The 15,014-nt window shown below is 34.4% G+C and overlaps 1 long non-coding RNA gene across 1 annotated transcript; it reads left to right on the top strand.

Annotated features, from left to right (window-relative positions):
- Positions 1–7,122: 7,122 nt before the first annotated feature.
- LOC110819972 (uncharacterized) lies at positions 7,123–10,769 on the top strand. Its single transcript, XR_015817992.1, has 2 exons — positions 7,123–7,574; positions 9,274–10,769. It is a non-coding gene; the product is annotated as an uncharacterized LOC110819972 (long non-coding RNA).
- The last annotated feature ends 4,245 nt before the right edge of the window (positions 10,770–15,014 follow it).

A 15,014-nucleotide genomic window follows, 5' to 3' on the forward strand; every position in this document is an offset into this window, starting at 1 on the left:
TAGTTTATTTTTTTGACTATCTATCATTTGTCACACAACTTTTATGGGTAGAAGGAATACGTACAATATCTCCTATTTGTATAGAAGTAAAAACTTATTCAATTTTTTATTTGTCCTATGACTTTTATTGGTAGAAAGAATACTTATAAGATGTCCTATCTTTTTCGAAGTACAAAATCAAATACTACAAGCTTGTTATAAACCTAAACAACATATGAAGACTCACTGGTGGAAAACAGTAGTTCTATCGGAGGGAGTTCATTACCTGCACAAGGCATAAAAAGGACTAACTCTTCCACCACCCCACTACTAGGGATTATAGGCTCTACCATGATGCTTTGGCTAATAAAAGGTGGAGGTGCCCTGATTGGCCTTATAAGAGGTAAATCTTTATCATTATTTTTGTTGTATATGTATATATTCATGTGTAAATTCATTACATGTTATGCTTAGTAATGTGTATATATGTGTTTCTAAAAGATAAACTGTGATGCTGATGAAAAAAGGGGAAGTCACAAAACTTGAGTACGAGAAATCCAAAATGCATATTAAACCTCTTGTGTCTACTTTAGTTGTTACAAGTGCCGCTTTAGGGATTGTCAGTCCCTCACCTGTATTAATTATATGTAGAATGCATAACCTTAATCTCTCCTAATTATCACTCCGTCTTAATGATTATGCAGATTAGAAGTTTCATCTTTTAGACTTTATGTCAATTATACGTAAAATCCAAACTGCATGATCATGTTTTTTATTAATAGCCCAAGCTTGATCATTACTTTCAATTGGAATCTGGATGCATGTGCCATCTTCCACCGCATAGTACATAAATTCCTATAGTGTTTGCGGCAGCATCTACAGAGGCTCTAGGTGTGGAGGTGGTGGATGATAAGACTCTCTAATGTCATTTGCTCAGGTTCTATGGTGGCGATGTATTGGATGCTCTTATCAAAAGTATTTGTTGTTGTATGATGGGTGATGATCAGACTTGAAAATTTGTGTTTAGAATTTGAGATTTGGAGAAGAGAAAGAAAAATTTTTGGAATTAATGAGCAAAGAACTAAAGGACAATAGAGGATATATATATTTATGTGTGTGTTTGTATATGTATATTCTTTTTCTATCTTAAAACTTCTCTGACAATAATGCTACATATTATTTAAATAGACATATTTATATTTGTAAAATATGTACATATAAAGAATATTTAAAAGAATTATGAGGTACCTTAATTTACTTTTTGATTTATAATAATCCTATTATTTAAGAGAATTTTACTAAAATCCCTAAATGAAATAAAGAATCTAATTTAGTAGAAACTAGTGATATGTTATTGGCTTTCTTTTAAATATATGCATATATTATTTCTTGTAAAATAGTGGTTTATTAAAGAATTTGATGTTTTTTATAATACTCAAAATTCTTGAATTCTAGAAAAATGAGATCATTAAATTTTTTTCTGAGAGATATAAGATAAAAATATTAAGTAGATTGGTAGAAAGCCACCACCAAAGAATGGCACATGGTTAAAGATCATCTCAACCTAGAAAATTAGTATATCCTATATAAATGTTAAAACAAGTAGAACAAATTTTCTCATAATTCTAATGAAGTGACTATAAAGTCTTAACTATGACTAAAAACTATCTATGTTATATAACATCTTATCACTCTTAAAAAAAACATCTTTCTTTCGATGGGACGAATAATATTGAAGTAATATATTTCATTAGTAATCCAATATAATATGCTTAAAATAAGTGTATTGGATTCATTTATCATAATTCATTAAAAAAATAGTAAACAGACAATTATATATATAATTTAAATCAATAGATGATTAATATTGTTAGAAGGCTCATAAATAGTTATTCGAGCTTGTTTCGATGCTCTTGAGGAATAGAAAAACTTGCAATAATAATATGCAACGTTACAATAAATTTTAAGAGCAATTTTCTTAGGAGTTATAAGAACCAAACTCCCAAGTTGATTCTTTTCCTCAGAAAAAAGTTCACTAGCTCTATTTCATGCTCATTAAACTTGTACATTGATATCTTGTTAAACTTAATCTTGCATTAATTAGGAATAAACATATCAAGTTCATTCTTCTAGCAAAGCTCCAGTGAGATGTGTGAAGGAAATTGAAGCCCTTCAACTACAGTAATAGTTTTCGTTTTATCAATATAGTTAGTTATTTATCATATAAAAAATTATCCAAGAAAAACACATTTATGATAAAATAAATAAAAAAGGATTTTTGTAGCAGCCCCAGAAATTTAAAATAGAATTTTATATTCAAAAATATCAAATGCAGAAGCGAGGTCAAAATTTGAATAACATCCCTTACACTGAAACCGAAACGTGCTCACAAAATATAAAAGATTAAACTACCTAAAGGAGAAACTTGAAAGTAAAAACTACGAATGTGACTATGGAGTCTTTAGGCGTCCCCTTCGTCGTCCTCCTGCGGAATCGGCTCGGGAACGATGTCCTCTTGATCTGAAATGATTAAATAAGGAATGAGCTACACTAGCCCAGTAAAGACATCACGATATCTCACCGTCACGGAGGTAAAGGTGGGTAGAAAACACAAAACGACCAATGGAGCATAATTTACAACAAATCCTCTTATCGATAAATAAAACATTTACCATTTACTTACCTCGGTGAAATTCATAAAATAATATACGAAAGCAATAACATCATCATCATCATGGAAACATATATATGAACTGTATAACATAATACCTATCACACTTTTCGTAATTCAATCGTTACACAACATATTTTCCTCATTCACCAGCCCACTAGTATCCATGGGGATCCATAGGGGTCCCGCTACCCGTTAATCCTTAACACTTGAAATCAAATTCCAGGGCCGTCCCCATACCCCGTCCGGTATGGGCGCCAAACCATAGACCTCATTACCCCGTCCGGTATGAGGGTGAAACGGGCCGTCCCCATACCCCGTCCGATATGGGCGCCAAAACACATAAGATCTCCATACCCCGTCCGGTATGGGAGACCACAATCCCGGTAGGGTTCCCTACGGACCCGGTCCGTCCACCATCCCCAGGATATCTAGTCAGGCTGACCACATTATACCATTATCCATTTACATAATTGTTCATTCCCTTTTTCCTCAGTTAGCATCATTAATCCACATACAAGCAAGCAAAACGATAATTTATGCTAAGCAGACAACATGCAGCATCAATATCCCGGTCATTTAATCCATAATCAATAAAACAGTAAAACATGCACACGAAACTATAAAATAAAAACATCGAACCTCATGCTACGTTTAAAACTGTAAAACAGGCCAAATAACAATTAACCGACAAACACACTATACTCGGGCTCCATTAGCGACCCTAAGCAATTTCACACATTCGTTGATTCATGAAATATCGTTTTATCATTTATTGAACTTTAAAACCGTGATAGGAAATAGGGTGAGGGGTCCTTACCCGTTTCGGGGTCCGAACACGGCTTCACAGTGCGCTTGCGGGCTGTCCCTAATTTTTCCTGAATTTTCCTCAGGGAACTGAAACGCACTACTGGTACCTGCACGTGTTCCAAAAAAATCCCAAATTAGGCCCAGGGCCCCTTTTGGCCCTAATCGCAACTCCGGCACGGCGACTCCGCCGTGCTCCGGCGACGGCGCCACCGCTGGCGGCGGCGATTCGCCTCGGGTTGGCTGTTTTCGGCCGTTTCCGGCCGAATTCGGCCACACTCGCATCGGTCCCTGCGAGAAAACAACCCTAGGGCCCTCGGGGGGCCAAAAAATCACAGAAAAACGGAGCTTACCGGCGGCGGCGCTCTCGGGTGCGGCGGCTCTCCGGCGAGGTTCGTGTTTTGGTGATTCGGCTCCGGTCAACCTGTAGAGAAAAGAGTGGTGATCACGGTGATATAAAAATTTCATCAAACGGAGGCCAGGAAGGGCCTCATCGGAGGCAAAAACCGAGAAGGTCGCGGCGGCGCCACTGGGCTTCGGCCGTGCATTCCGGCCGTTTGGCCGGGATTTTGGCTCCGATTTGGCCACAGGAGGAATCAGCGTGGAAAAATGAGTCGGGGGTACGAAATTTACCTCGATCGGCGGTCGGAAGTTCCTCCGGTGCGGCGGCGAGTGGCGGCGGCCGGCTTCTGGTTCGTCTTCTCCGGCGAGTGGCAGGCGGCTAGGGTTTGTGGTCTGGTGTGGGGGTTCTATTTATAACCCTTTGCCTTTTGATCTCAGCCGTCCATTTTGTTTTAATCTGGGCCGTCCGTTTTTTATTAAATCTGGGCCGTCCGTGCGTTTAAATCTGGGCCGTCCGATCGCGCCCACGCGGATCACCAACGTGGCCCTTTTTTTGGAACGACGTGGTTTTGCCACGTGGCAGGTCCCGGTTGGCCGGGACTGCTGACCGGGCCTGCTGACGTGGCTGCCGACGTGGCCCTTTTTTTTTTTTTTTTTTCTTCTCCTCCTCGGTCCGGGCGCTACAATTTTGGTATGGATGGCACAAGTGAAGCCTTACCGAGTTGGAACGAGTGCAATATGGTTTTGGGTCCTGTAAGATATTGTTGGTACAGATCTTCTCTAAAGCTTCCTCCTTTAAACCTTATGACCTGAGATTTAGATTGTAAAAAATATTAACATTGAACATCTAGATTTTATATTTATGCCTGAAGATTAAGAAGAATGGAAAGAAAGTTATTTTTTTTTCTTTATTCGAATGAGTGGAGGTTAAGTGCGTACCCTTAAGTTTAATCTATAATAAATAACTTGAGAGATTATGTAGGCTTTGGAAAACTAACTTTCACTGTACTTTTTTGTTGCACTAGTCAAGAAGACTAAGTTTAATTGAAGAACAATTGAATTGTGATGGGAGGATAAATAAGATACTGTTGTGTATTTTATATAGGCCGTGAAAAATGTAAATTTTATAATACTATAACTTATAAAATCTTTGAAATTAAATAAAGAATCTATGACTATTTGGAAAGTGGTTTCATTTTTTGAAATCCTAAACTTAAATGAAGAATTCATCTCTATTTGAGACGCGTTTTTATTATATTTATATGATATCTAACTAAATATATACAAAATAATTAAAAATATTGATTTTATTAATTCTATGATCGCCAACAATACTAAAATTAATTTTTGAATTTTAATCCATGCGATAAAAAACTTAATCATCATTTTTTTTTTAAAGTAAAAGAAAGTTGTTTTATTGATATAATGACAGAAGTTTATAACCACTGATAAAGTAAAAAGCTACGTTACACAAAAACGTCGACTGTAATTTACAATAATGTGATTATTTATTTTAATACAATATCTCTACCTTAAATCATGTATTTATATATCATTATATAAAGATTGGTTAGTAATTAACTTTAAAAACATGATTTAATTGTTACTAAAAATTTTGAGATACCTTTTAATATCCTACTCAAAGTATAGTATAATATAAAATCATAAGTCGATAACGATAACAATGTAAAATTCATAAAGAAGGTGACCAACTTTTCACAATACTTCTATGTCTTATTTTATACTATAACTTATGAAATCATTGAACTCAAATAAAGAATCATAAACTATTTAAAGTAAATAAAGAATTGTGGCTCTTTAAAATGTGATTTCCTAAATAAAGAATCCATGACTATTTGAGACTTGATTTTATTATACTTATTGGATATTTTACTTAATTTATATAAAATGCTTATGAACATTGATTTTACTAGTTCTATGGCTGCCATTATAGTACAAAATGAGTAATTTCAAATAAAATTTACTTTTAAATTTAATCTTTGTGAGCAAGAACTTATTAGCCATTTTTTTAAAAGTAAGAAACAATTTTGTTGAGATAATGTTAAAAGTTTATCGCATGAGAATATATATTTTTGAATTATAAGCAACAAAAACTCAATCTTCTAGTCTTATTAATCTAAAAAATATTTTTACAATTTATACAGTTTTATAATATTTTTTTAATTTTTAGAAAGATGAGTTTTATGGGAATTTAAAATTCTGGATGAAGATGGTTCGTGCTATTAGAATAATGAACCTCAAAAGGAAAAGTGAACGAAGGAAAATGAGATAGATCACAATTGCTTTGAATATTTTCTAATAACTATTTTTTAATTTCGTAATTTTTATCTTTAGAAGACCAATTTAATAATAATAGTTAACCAAGTCTACCCTCTTCACATTTCTTTACCGAATTGTACATACATATGTATGTACATTTATTATCTTGATAATTAATTCAAATTAGATAATTAAGTTTTAATTGCTTCAGAATATAAATAAATTTGTTGATCATACAAGTATGACACCATAAATTTTTGTTAAAAAATTATACAAATAAAACTAAGAGAATCACAATCACTTAATAATTTTTTATTTCAAATTAGTAATTTAAGAATAAAAAATACGTAACAAAAATTAGCAAATTTTTTAAATTCAAAGATACTGAAGTTTCACATTTTTTATGTACACATCTGGTGTATAAAAATAATTTGTGGTAAAGTTGAATTTATTTTTTTGATTTTGTTATAATACTATTATATAAGAGAACTTCATCAAAATCCATACAAGATATCAAGATTTTGATTTGGTAGAATGCTTGATCAACATGATAAATTTTTTTTTCATAACTAAATTCTCTTTGTTCTTTTCATTTATTGCGTGGTTTTTATTAATTAATGCGATACATTTGTTTGTTTCTTTTGAAAAATTTATTATACTTTATAATAATGTAATTAGTTATTTTAATGTAAAATTTAATTTAAATCATATATTTATATACCAATATATAAAAATTAGTTAAAATTTAATATCGGAAATATGATCTAATTGTTAATGAAAATTCTAAAATATTTTTAACATTCTACATAGTGTAATATAAAAAATATAAGTTGATAATGATAACATTTTATGTAACATTCTAGGGAATCAAGAAAAATATAGATATATAGAAATGAATATTTATATAAAAAAAAATGACCTACCTAAGTTCTGAAAACTATGAAAATTAACTTTGATCCACATTTCAACACATAAAGGAAGGTATGAGAATTAGTTAGGACAATTAATTAAATTAATAATAATGTTAAACGACTAGATAAAAACTAAACTCTGAGAAGAAACAAACCGAGGAAAATGGGAAATCCCGAACAAACAAAAAGACCAGCAAATGAGGAGCTATAGAACCAATTAGGTGTTGACAGGTGTATAGATCGCGTCAGAGCACAACAACCAAATAAAGGATGATCCGGATGAAGCCATGTGGTGCTGACCAAGCACGTCGAACGGTGCTGATGGAGAAATACCATAAGGAATGGCTGAGATGGCTTGATTTCCTCCAACGGCTACAATGTTAGCCAGACCCAACATAAAAGGAGAGACGGGTTGCGAGAGAGACACAAGAGGGAAAAGAGAGTGAGAGCAGAGAGTACAATCGAAGGGAATGCAGACAAGGGAATTAAAGGAAGATTTAAGAGGAGAGCCCTCATCGGAAGCCAACAAAGAGAGACAAATATGAGAGAACAGCTGCTGCAACGAACACAAATAGAATCTAGAGGTAAGACGAATTTGAATTTCAAACACCAAAGTTGAGATTCATATTTTAAATTCCTTCTTATGGAGAATGTATGCATGATTTGGGTTGGAAAATAATTTGGTAGCTTAATCGGGTGGTGGAAAATTAGATCATGCATCATCAGGGGTTACACCCAAAATGTGTATATAGATATATATAATTGTGTAATGGGAGTAGGGTGAAAGAAGTTCTTGGTAGACGGCGGATGGGTAAACGGAGGTAAATCAAAATATAAGTACTATCCTACATTGAGTGAGAAGATTAGATCTGTATAGAAGTGAAAGAAGTGGAAGAAGAAGATTCATGAGAAATGAGGGAAATAGAAAAAAGGGTGATGAGGTAAGGAAATAAAAGGAGTGGTCATCTTTGGAGAGGATTGGGTATTAGGATAATAGACCTTATAAAAAAAACCTGGAACCGTACTGAAGTACTGGTAAACCTTAAGAAAAAATGGGACTGAATGATGGTTAGATGGAGCATAAAAATGGAAATACCTCATCTGTGGTTCTAAAAATTTTGTACAATGCTTATGTGAACTGTGTGTTATGCAAGTAGTTGTGAGTATGTGTATGGCCTAATATGAGTCAGATATTTCATTGTTCCTTGCCATACCACCTACTAATTTTCTTTCTACTTTAATGTATTGCCTTGATATAAATTGTTGAAAATAATTGAATAAAAGAATGGCCAATGGTTGGTCCAAAGGTGTATGACACCGTGTTGTGTGAGTGGCCAAATAGTGGTCGAACATTGTATCATCCTCTAGTCTCAACATCTACTGTTTCTTCTCCCTATTTTAAGGTATTGGTCAATGAAAATAAATGTTGGCCGACGGTTGGTCGAAAGGTGTGTGACACCGGATTTATAATCTATTGTTGTTTAAATTTGGACTGGGACAAATCGTCTGCCAAGCAGAATGTTATGATGGGGTGTGTGTGTGACCAAATAACGATCGTCTAAAAAAAATATATTGTGCTTGGCACTGAACATAAAATGGTATACACATGAGATGGAGGGGATATAGGTGGAAGAGCCAAGCAATTGCAGGTATGCGAAGAATAAAATAGTGTGAATTGCTCCATGATAAATATGACTCTATTTATTGCTGGTGTCTGCAGGTTGAAGGCAAACTAGGTATGGAAATACTGTAAGAAGGGAGTGGATAATTGTGGGTCATAAAAGAAAGGAAGGAATAATATTTAAGCAAACCATAAACTACAGAGTGGGAAAAGAAATATGTTGTTTAAGCTGAATTCAGAGAGAAAGGTGGGACTGGGAACAATAGGGAACATGGGGATATCTTGTGGTTGATTTATGGGGGGGTCTTCTAGCAAAAAAAAAATTAAAAAAAAAAAGATTCTAGGACAGTTATATGCTGAACGTGGGCTGTAGAAACAAGAAATGAAGAGAAAAATAGGCTATTTGAAGAGGGAAGTGAGGACAGGGTAGAAACAAGCAAAAAGAAGAATAAGACAAGAAGAGGGTAGAGGGTCCATATAGATTCTGAGGAAGGTTGGTAAAACCCAGAACACTAGCATAATGAAGATATAGGCTGGCAGGAGTGGGAGAGACCTAGAGGAGGGAGAACTCTATATTAGGAATTTTATTGATTTCAACACACTGTTTTAAATTTGAATTTGACTTACTGGGCATATGTAGGCTCATTACTGTTTGTTTGTAGATACTGTGAAGCATGAACCAGTATAAGAATTACAACCAGTGGAGCCAAATATATAAGGAAATAGAAAAAGAAAATAGACAGCATTGACACTAAGTTACACACATTGACACAGTAGTTAAATTTTTACATACATGTGTAAATACACTATTGTTACTCTCTAGATTATAGTATGAATGATATGAGATATGCACGCTCGATATCTAAGCATGTGGAGAAAGTTTTTTGAAGTGAAGATGGTTGTGATGATCTGTAGTTTAAATGAGGATGCCACCACCATTATAGGTTAGGGTTTGTTACATTTTAAACTATAAACTAAAGGTTGTTACGGTCACAACATTTAGGATTAGGATCTTGTGAGTCTTTCAAATGATTGTATACTCGTACAAACTCTATTTTGTAATATTAAATTAATTTATTACTGATCTTGTAAGTTTAATTAATGTGATACATTTGTAAGTTTTTTGAGTTAGATTTAACTTATTAGTAACCTTGTAGGAAATTTTAAAAGATAATTATACATAAAAATATTATTCCACTGCATGGTCTATTAGAGGTTAAAAATAAAAAATTTATCCTCTTTGGAAGTTTTCTGCTCAAGTAATTAATTTATTTTCTCTTTCTCTTAGCTCACAGTCAACATTTGTTTTCCTTACATGATGTTGTCTGTTAATTTTCAACTCAATTTTTACCCTTAAAACTAATTTTTGATCTCAAATTTTTTCTCATATTATATATAAATAGATGTACATAAATATATAAAAAAAGAAATTATCAATCAATATTAAGCAGGTAAAATTGGTGGCATAGAGATGCAATTAACAATTCAATCTGTACTATTCCAAAACGTTAAATCTTGTGCTAAAATGAACTGCTATTAAGATACTAATTATTTTGATAACTTTATAACTTTCTTTATTTGTTTGACTATCTGTCATTTGTCACACGACTTTTATAGAGAGAATGAATACGTACAGGATCTCTTATTTGTATAGAAATAAAAAATCATTCAATTTTTTATTTGTTTCATGGCCTTTGTGGGCATAAGGAATGCCTACAAGATCTCCTATTTGTATAGAAGTATGAAATCAAATACTACAAACTTGCTGTAAACCTAAATAACATATTAAGGCTCATTGGTGGAAAGCAGCAGTTCCATCGAAGCGAGTTCATTACCTACACAAGGTGTAAAAAAGACCGACGATTTTACCTCTGCACTATTAGGGATTACAAGCTCGACCATGATACTTTGGCTAATAAAAGGTGGAGGTGTCCCGACTGGCCTTATGAGAAATAAATTTTTATCATTATTTTGGTTGTATATGTATATATTTCTGTGCAAATCCACTACATGTTATGCTGAGTAATGTGTATATATGTGTTTCTAAAAGATAAACTGTGATGCTCATGAAGGAATGGCAAGTCGAAAGACTTGCAGAGTGTGTACAAAAGATCCAAAATGCATAATACACCTCTTATATCTGCTTTGGTCGCTACAAGTGTTGCTTTAGGGGTTGGCAATACCGCACTTGCATTTATTATGTGCATAATGCACAATGCTAATCCCCCCTAATCATAACTCTAACTTAATAATTGTGCAGATTTAAAGTTTCATCTTTCAGATTTTATGTTGACTGTTTGTAAATTTTAGAATGCATGATCATGTTTTTTAATTAAAGGCCCAAGCTTAACCACCACTTTCAGTTGGAATCTGGATGTATGTGTCATCTTCTACTGTATAGTACAGAAATCCCTATGGTATTAGCAACCGCATCTCCAGAGACTCTAGGGCATGAATGTAGTGGACAATAAGGCTCTCTAACTAGTCATTTGTTCAAAAGTCTTGACTTCATGAAAAATGTGATCATTAATTTTTTTTTTTATTATGCATGAAGGCTTGATCAACATGCTAAATTTTTTATTTCATTTCTATATTCTCATTGTTTTTCTCATTTATTACATAATTTTTTATTAATTAATATAATACATTTATTTGTTTCTTTTAAAAAATTTACTATACTTACCAACAATGTGATTTGTTATTTTAATACAATATTTTAGCTTAAATTATATATTTATATAATAATATATAAAAATTAATTAAAATTTAATATCAAAATAATAATTTAATTATTAATAAAAATTTTAAAATATTTTTTTTGTAACATAAATATATATATTCTCTAATTTAAATAAAAATAATAAAAATAGATTAACAATTTAAATACAATTATTTTAAAATAGGAGAATAAATCTGTACAATTTCAAAGAAAGGCGTATTCTCAATCAAGATACTTCAAAAAAAATTATAACTTCTTAAAATTGTTATTATTTTAAATAATAATAAGAACTAAAAAAAATATACATTTATATAGGTGAACCAAAATTAGATTATAAATATAAATAATTAAACTTAGATATAAATTAATTTATTTTATATAATATGTATAACTACACATTATGTAACGGCCCCGGAAATTTAAATGAAATATATATATTAAAAATGTCAAATGCGGAAGCGTGATAAAAATTTTGACTAACATCTCTTATACAATAACCAAAACGTACTCAAAATATGAAATTTCAAACTAACTAAGAGAGAAACTCGAAAATAAAAACTATAAATATAACTACGGAGTCTTTAGGCGTCCCCTTCGCCGTCTTCCTGCGGAACGGGCTCGAGAATAATGTCTTCCTGATCTGAAATTGTTAAATAAGGAATGAACTACACCAGCCCAGTAAAGACATCACACTATCTCACCGCCACGGAGGTAAAGGTGAGTAGAAAACACAAAAAGACCAATTGAGCATAATTTATAACAAATTCTTTTATCAATAATAAAATCCTTTACTGTCCACTTATCTCGGTGAAGTTCATAAAACAACATACCAAAGTAATAACATTATCATCATCATGAAATCATATGAACTGTATAACATAATACTTACCACGTCTTTGCACTTCAATCATTACACAACATATTTTCCTCATTTACCAGCCTACTAGTATTCATGGGGATCCATAGGGGTCCCGCTACCCGTGAACCCTTAACATTTATAATCAGATTCCAAGGTCGTCCCCATACCCCGTCCGGTATGGGCGCCAAAACCATATACCTCAATACCTCGTGTGGTATGAGGGTGAAACGGACTGTCCCCATACCCCATCCGGTATGGGTGCCAAAACACATAAGGTCTCCATACCCCGTCCGGTATGAGAGACCACAGTCCCGGTAGGGTTCCCTACGGACCCAGTCCGTCCACCATCTCTCAAGATATCTAGTCAGGCTGACCACATTATACAATTATCAATTTACATAACCTTTTATTCCCCTTTTCCTCAGTTAGCATCATCAAATCATACACAAACCAACAAACCAGTAATTTATGCCAAACAAGACAACACACAACATCGGGTTATCAGTCATTCAATCCATAATCAATAAAACAGTGATATATGCACACGAACTATGAAATGAAAACATCAGACCTCATACTGCATTTAAAACTGTAAAATAAGCCAAACAACAGCTGACCGACAGACACACCAGATTCGGGCTCCATTAGCGACCTTAAACAATTTCACACATCTATTGATTCATGAAATACCGTTTTATCATTTATTGAACTTTAATACCGTGATAGGAAATAGGGTGATGAGTCCTTACCTGTTTCGGGGTCTGAATACGGCTCTACAGTGCGCCTACAGGCTGTTCCTAACTTTTCCTAAATTTTTTCCGGGGAACTGAAACGCACTACTGGTACCTGCACGTGTCCCAAAAAATCCCAAATTAGACCCAGGGCCCTTTTCGGCCAATATCGCAATTCCGGCACGGCGGCTCCGCCGTGCTCCAGCGACGGCGCCGCCGCTTGCGTCGGCGATTCGCCTCAGATTGGCCGTTTTCGGCCGAATTCGGCCACGCTTGCATCGGTCCCTGTGATAGAACAACCCTAGGGCCCTCGGTGGGCCAAAAAATCACGAAAAACTGAAACTTACCGGCGGCGGTGCTATCGGGTGCGACGGCTCCTCCGGCGTGAGTCGCGTTTTGATGTTTGGCTCCGATCAACCTGTAGAGAAAAGAACGGTGATCACAGTGGTATAAAATTTGCATCGAACAGAGGTCGGGAAGGGCCTCATCGGAGGCAAAAATCGAGGAGGGGCGCGGCGGCGCCGCTGGATTTCGGCTGAGTTTTCCAGCCGTTTGGCCGGTGGTTTGGCTATAGGCGGACTCAGCGTCGAAAAACGAGCAAGGGGGAGAACAATTATCTCGATCAGCGGTCGGAAACTTCCCAGGTGCAGCGGCGGGTGGCGGTGGCTGGCTCCTCCGGCGACTGGTTCTTTTTCTCCGGCGAGCACTAGCGGCTAAGGTTTCTTTGGTCAGGTGTGGGTGGGGGTATTTATACCCTTCGCCTTTTAATCTTGACCGTCCATCAAGAGTGAATCTGGGCCGTTCGATCGCGATTTAATTGGGATTAAATCTGGGCCGTTCGTCGCGATGCAATCTGGACCGTCCGTGCCTGATTGAATCTGGGTCGTCTGTGCGCGTGAATGTGGGCCGTCCGTGCGCGTGAATCTGGACCGTCCGTGCGCACGTTTGATCTGGGCCGTCCGTGCGCGCGGGAACGGATCTGGGCCGTTCGATTGCGCGCACGCGGATCGCCCCCGTGGCCCGTCCCCGGCTAGCATGTCCTTGCCACGCGGCGCGTCCTGGTTGGCCAGGGCCGCCGATGTGGCTGCTGACGTGGTACAACTTTTCTAAATTACGTTTTGACCCCCGGTTTCCAATTTTCTTTTCAAAAATACCCCTAAAATCTAAATTTTCACCACTTTTTTTCAAAATCAATTTCAATTAAATCCAAATAATATTTTTACCCAATTTTATCATTATTATTATTTTTATTTTTATTAAATCAAATTAAATTAAATTAAATAAATCAATTAAAAATTCAATAATTATAAAATAAACTAAATAAAATAAATTAAAATTTAATAATAATAAAATTAATGGGTGTTACACATTAAGTATAAATAAATAAACACAAATGTGTGTATAAACAAACAGTCAAAACAAATATATATATGTTTAAAAATATATAAAAGTGTTATACAAATATAGAGGAATATATATTTAGAGACATATAGATATGTATATGAAATAAGAAAATAAACATATATATATACATGTATTTGTGTGTATATATATTTAGATACATGTAGATATGTATACGTAATAAGAAAATAAACACCTATATATGTATTTGTGTGTATATATATATATCTTTAAGAAAATAGTGATGTCTAGATAAAATATATATATAGACATCTATATTCAACTATTGTATGCATATATATATAAAAAACATAGGTATATTATATATATATGTGTGTAAATAAAATAAATTTTTAAAAAATAAAATACAAATAAAAGAAATTAATTTGAATAGTTTGCTGCTGGAAATGATCAACACTCAGTGGCAGATTGGTTGCCCCTAATTTAACACCACTCACCATTCCAAATTGTGGCCAGGACCGAGCCACATGGTGAGCTGCTGTGATGACCGGCTAGGTGTCATGAAAACTGGCCATCTTTTCCAGTTGTAGTCGGCCATCCAACATATCAAAAGTTGTGATGTCGTGCATGCGTTTCGACGGTGAGATGATGGGTTAAATTTAGTTAAAAGCTTCCTTCTCTTCACAACTTCATCTTCATCTTCTTCAAACAAAAAATTCTAGTTAAATAAGT

Source organism: Carica papaya, chromosome 3, assembly GCF_054855325.1.
Source record: "Carica papaya isolate Zhongbai chromosome 3, ASM5485532v1, whole genome shotgun sequence".
Taxonomy (NCBI): Eukaryota; Viridiplantae; Streptophyta; class Magnoliopsida; order Brassicales; family Caricaceae; genus Carica; species Carica papaya.